The following is a 6,000-nucleotide window of genomic DNA, read 5'->3' as shown; positions in this document are numbered from 1 at the left end:
CACTTTGGGAGGCCGAGGTGGGCGGATCACGAGGTCAAGAGATTGAGACCATCCTGGCCAACATAGTGAAACCCCGTCTCTACTAAAAATACAAAAATTAGCTGGGCGTGAGTGGTGCACGCCTGTAGTCCCAGCTACTCGGGAGGCTGAGGCAGGAGAATCGCTTGAATCCAGGAGACGAAGGTTGCAGTGAGCCATGATCGTGCCATTGCACTCCAGCCTGGCAACAGAGCGAGACTCCATCTCAAAAAAAAAAAAAAAAAGAAAAAGAAAGAAAAAAGAAAAAAAGAAAAAGAAGCCCTAGAGAGCTAGCTGACCATTTGCATCATGTGAGAACACAGCTAGAAGGCACCATCTACGAACCAGAAAGCAGGCCCTCACTAGGCATCAAATCTGCCTTGTTCTTGAACTTCCCAGCCTCCAGAGCTGTGAGAAATACATTTCTGTTGTTTATGAGCACCTAGTTTATGATATTTTGTTACGGCAGCCTGAATGGACTAAAACACTCCCTAATGACAGACAACAGAGAGATTCCTTCCCAGCCAAGACTCTCCTCCTAATCATCTGTTCCTTAGGGTTATACAGCTCCCAAAATTGGCCTTGTGTTCAAAGCAAAAATATGCCCCTGAGTAACACACGAGCTCCCTAATTTTTTCACTTTGAGAGAGTGCACAGTCCCATTGGGACAGAAAGAACACCAAGCTAAAAGTTAGGCAAGGGGCCAGAGGTGAAGGAGACAGTTGAGAGGAGATGAAGAGGACTGCAAACCACATAAAACTTCTTTTTGGTTTTCCTAAAGTTCATCTCATGGGCTATAGACAGCCTGCTGGGTTTAGGGAGTGAGAGGAGGCCTCCATCTTCTAACCCTTCGTTTGGTCTTTTCTGCCTTCTCTCCCTCACACTCACCTAGACCACCACAGTGTTAAGGGCTGCCAGAACAAGGGGGGGATCAAGTGATAGGTGTGGGATTCATGGAGCTTTTTTGTAGGAGTGAATTCTCTGCCAGAGGTAGTCTGGGTACAAATGAGGCCAACTGCTCATTCAGAGTTATTAGAGATGATGGAATAGTCCCAAAGACAGTTCTCAACAAAGCCCATCTCAGCATGGCTAGTTTATCAGTCACCTTATATGACCTTGGGTAGGTTGCCTATCCCCTCCAAATCCAGTTTCCTCAACTGAAAAATGAAGCTAATAAGAACACCTATCCCCATGGTATTGGTAAATCAAATGAGACAGGATGGGTGCTGTGGCTCACAACTATAGTCCCAGCATTTTGGGAGACCAAGGCAGGAGGATTGCTTGAGGCCAAGAGTTCAAGACCAGCCTGGACAACATAGCAAGATCCCATCTCTACAAAAATTTAAAATACTAGCCAGGCATGGTGGTATGCATCAGTAGTCCTAGCTACTCATGAGGCTGAGTAGAAGGATTGCTTGAGCTCAGGAGTTTGAGGATGCAGTGAGCTATGATTGTGCCACTGCCCTCCAGCCTGAGCAACAGAGGGAGACCCTCTTAAAAAAAAAAAGATGGAGACCAATCTAAGTTCTTTGTAAACTGTAAGCCAACAGAGAGATGTCATTAGTCCTTATTCATTAATCACCTTTCCCTCTAATTGGCTGTTGTACACAAAGTGGGTACCAGATTCTGCCATAAAATTGTTTTATTGGAAGAGGTAAAAGGCAACAGAATTTTTTTTAAAAAAAAAAAAAAGAAAGAAAGAAACATGTTAGCACAAGAAAGCAGTTTTGAAGAGATGGTCCTGAACTGAAGTCAACAGCAGCCTTGAAAAAGAAATGCCAAGTTCTCTAACCTTTACGCCACACTTCAAAGGGCATTGGCCTCTGACTCACAGGTAACACAAATATTTTTTACTCCAATGTATTTCTTTGTTCAATAAGCTCAACCCATTTTTCCCTGGGCCCTCTCTACATGCATCAATATTATGGCTATCTTTTGAGCAGTAACTTTCAAACTTCAAGTGTGATCAAAGTATCATAGGCACTTGTTTGAAATGTCAATTTCTGGGTCCCACATCCAGAAAATCTAGGGTAGAACCCACAAGTCTGCATTATGAACAAGCTCCCTGGGAGATTCACCTTTTCTTTAAGACGTATTCTGGTCTTCAAGAAAGACCCATTCTTTGAGACCCTCTGCTTACTTAAGTCCCAAAAGGCATGGACTGTGTCATTTAACTGCCTAGCACATTGCCAATGCCCAATACTCAGAAAAGATGCTCGATAATAAATAAAAAATACTAGGAACCCTAAATACTTGCTTCTAAAAAGATGTAAATGTTTGTCTCCAACATCATCATGATGATGACCAGTTGCATAATTCTCACACCTTCTTAGAATGAAATTCCAGCAACCTCAGCTTTCCCATGCCAAACTTTTCTGACATTCCCAGTCTAGATTAGGTGACTCTCCTTTGTGGTTCCACAGCCTTCAGCCCATACCAGCACTTACAATATATTCTATGTATTGACTTTACTATTAGTCTCCCCCCACTGGAGGGAAGTTTTCCTCCTTTCTTAAAGATAAGTTAAGTGCCCCCTTCTCTTGTGTTTCTACCATCTAGACCAGTGATTAGCACCAAATCATCAGACGTTAATGGAATGAAATGCAAAAGGGAATGAAATAGGATGGGATAGGTTGGAAACACTTTAAGAGGGGAGAGGGGAGGTGAACCCTCTGTGATGTTCTGGTATAAGGACATCCTAGGGTGAGCCACACGACAGTGTGATTAATATTCAGTAAGTGGAAGTTTTTATTTTGTCTGTGGTTTGGGGATTTTGAGAAATTTTTTCAAGGAGTGGGCATCAATAGATGTTCCTGTTAATGCTGCAGAAGGGTCTTCTAGTTTCGCATACCAATTTTGATATCTTGGGGCAGGTGTTTCAATTGGTTAATGCCAGGGGATAGCTCACACTAAGATCATCTTTGCTTAGATAGCAGATGGTCATAAATTATATTATTCTTCACCAATATCTGGTTACCTCCCTGTAAGAAGATTATGCTTACCCACACTGTTGAACTCCCATATGCCATGTGGCTTGCTTTGTTCATGAAATGTAGGCAGAAGTTATCTGAGTCACTTCCGAAGGGCTGGCCGTGTACTTCATCTACCTTGGTCCTGAAACAAGAACAGTAATAGGACCTAGTAGAGCCTACAGCTGACCCACAGTGGACATGGAATGTAGGCAGGAAGTTTGGGAGTTATTACTGCAATATAACCTGGCCTTTCCTGGCTTATGTCCCCTTATTTCCAATCAATGGAAATGTTCACATACAATTAGTTTGCCTTTGTGACTTTAAGAAACATTACCTCTTAGGGCCTTAGTTTCAATGTCTATGAAGTGAAGAGGATAACATAGTGATAAAAAATATCAAACATAAATTGATTGCTTATCATGTGTCTGGCTAAGCATTTTAGAAAAATTATCTCATTTTATCCTTATAACAACCTATGAGGTTGGTATTATTATTATCCTCATTTTATAGACCAGGAAACAGAGGCCTCGAGAGGTTAGGAAACTTGCCCAGTGGGTACTAAGAGTACTAAGATACTAAGAATAATCTAAGATACTAAGAATAATTACTGATAGAATGCTAATGGCCTGACACCAGAGCCCAGCCTCTTAATCTCCGTGTTGTACCAGGTCATCTCTAAGACCTCATCTGGCTGGGATACACCAAGAATCTGTGACATCACCATGTGGTAACGATTGCTCTAGTCGTCAATTTTTAAACCAAGACCTGTTTTCACTACTGCCCTACTCTTGAGGGGTGAAGACAACTCCTTCCTCAGCCTCTCAAGTAGCTGGGACTACAGGTATGAGCTACTGTGCCCGGCTAAGTTGGATTCTTGAGCTTCATTCCCAAGAGATAGATCATCAAGAGAGGGCCATGGAGAATGAGAATGTCCCCTTGAAAATATTTTGGGCTTCTGTCTGCCAAAAGAAGGGCAATAATATGGAAGGATGCACGAGGGTCTGTTTGTTGCGTGGTCTACCTGGGCACAGGATATGGGAAGTCTGGGTGTGTTCCACCAATGCTGTTCCATAAAAGGCGTAGGACTTCCATTCCTGGGACCATTATTGTTCCTTGCTCCTGTCTTAGGGGGCTGATGGGCTCCTGTTGTGAGGCTTAGTAGGATAAAATGAACAAAATTCCCCGGGACCACAGCCTGCAAATCTGAGTATAGAGCCACATCATGAACCCAGCTTTACCTACCTTCCAGCAATATCCAACTCTCCTCCTGTCCACACTACTAGTGTGTACAACCTGTGGATGAGCAAATACAGAAGGAGGGCAGCCGATGCCATCAGCCACTGAGGATGAAAACTCAGCAGCTCCAGCAAAAGGACAGGGTTGAACTGCTGTTGGGATGTATCTGAGAATTTCACTTACCTGCCTTTTCCTTGTCTTCCATTAGCAGAGTTCATGGAGATTTGGTTCCATTTTGGCATCTCTAGAAGAGTAGAGTTGAAGCACAAAAGAGACAAGACTGGGGGTTTTTTTTTAGGGCCCTAGGCAATGACTTGAGTAAGCTCTTGTGTTTTACTACAGGAAAGTGCTCCATCAAGAGCCAATGGTCAACAACATCAGCAGGTCAGAGAGGGTCCTCCTCTGACCACCTCCCCCAGTGCCATCCCTTCAGATGCTCCTGGCTATACCTTCCTTTAGGGCCACTAAATTCTTACTCCAATCCCACAATTTCCTGCAGTACTCCCCACTCCCCGCAGCTGATTTTGGCCCTGACTCATTGGTGCTGACTCAACAAAGAAAAGCAGACCCCTTAGGCAGCTGGACAGTGGACCAGGGCCAGAGCCTGCAGGAGTGGGCGAGAGGGCAGGCAAGGCGAGAATCCATCAATCAGCCTGTCACCAAGTCTTTGCTGAGCCCCCCTGAAGACTTGGACCCATGCCGAGCTACGCAGTGGGGGTCCCAGAAAAAGGAAAGAAGACAGGAGCCTTTATTTTGTGGCAACTATGGATGTGGAATTGGAGCTCCTTCGTTTTGAGGGTCTCTAAGCACACACAGCCTGGCCCAACCCACCATCACTCACCAGAGGGAGGCTGAGTGCTGCCAGGAAAGGCCAGCCACAGTGGAGCTTAGGGAAGGTTGGGAGGTGGCAGCCAGGAAGGGTTTTGAAGCTGTATTTGCAAAGCTTTTGACATAAGATTCAGATAATGTCAGTTTTTTATAAGAGACCAGGTGGGGGTGGTGGTAAATGGAAATTATGGGGGTATTTTAAAGCCCCCATATCCACATCCTGGATACTGCCATTGCCACCAGCCTCCACATTTCTTTTCCCACAAGCCTGCTGGGTGTGGGGTACCTCCCTTGAGTTAATACATTGTGTTTCTGAAATGTCCCTGCTAAAATGAACCTACTATGTTACTCTGAGAGTGTCTTTCTAACCCCCTTTGCATTTGCAGAGGGGGAAAAACGACCATAGATGTGAGGGCACAGAACAGTGACTTTGGCATGAGGATTCACTTAGAATCCCAGAGCCCTAAGAATTGGAATCCTGATTCAATTATGTACCAGTTGTGTAACTCAACTTGGGGCAGTTCTCTGAGCCTTACTTTCTTCATATTGTAAAGAGGAAGGAATAGAGCAGCACACTCACAGAGAATTGTGAGGACAGGCATAATTGCTAGCACATCATGGCCACTTCTGTTAGGAAATAATATACAACCATTATTGTAAAGAAGTAAAGATATAGTGGGGAGAAATAAGCTCATGGTCTGAGAGCACCAGGGAAAATGTCACTCTCCATCTTCTTATCTTGATGGTCAAAACTCATCAAGGGCTCCCTCTGCTGTCCATTCTCTGCACTCATTTTCCTATATAGAAAGTGACACACTCATATTCCTGTTTGGGGCACAGAATGTGCACATGCCCTAATTTAATCAGTGGAATCCCGTTTGTTCTTTATTAACATTATCTTTCAAAAACATTCTTTCCAGGCTGGGCAAGGTGGCTCACGCCCATA

Source organism: Pongo abelii, chromosome 11, assembly GCF_028885655.2.
Source record: "Pongo abelii isolate AG06213 chromosome 11, NHGRI_mPonAbe1-v2.0_pri, whole genome shotgun sequence".
Taxonomy (NCBI): Eukaryota; Metazoa; Chordata; class Mammalia; order Primates; family Hominidae; genus Pongo; species Pongo abelii.
This window is presented reverse-complemented; position numbering follows the sequence as displayed.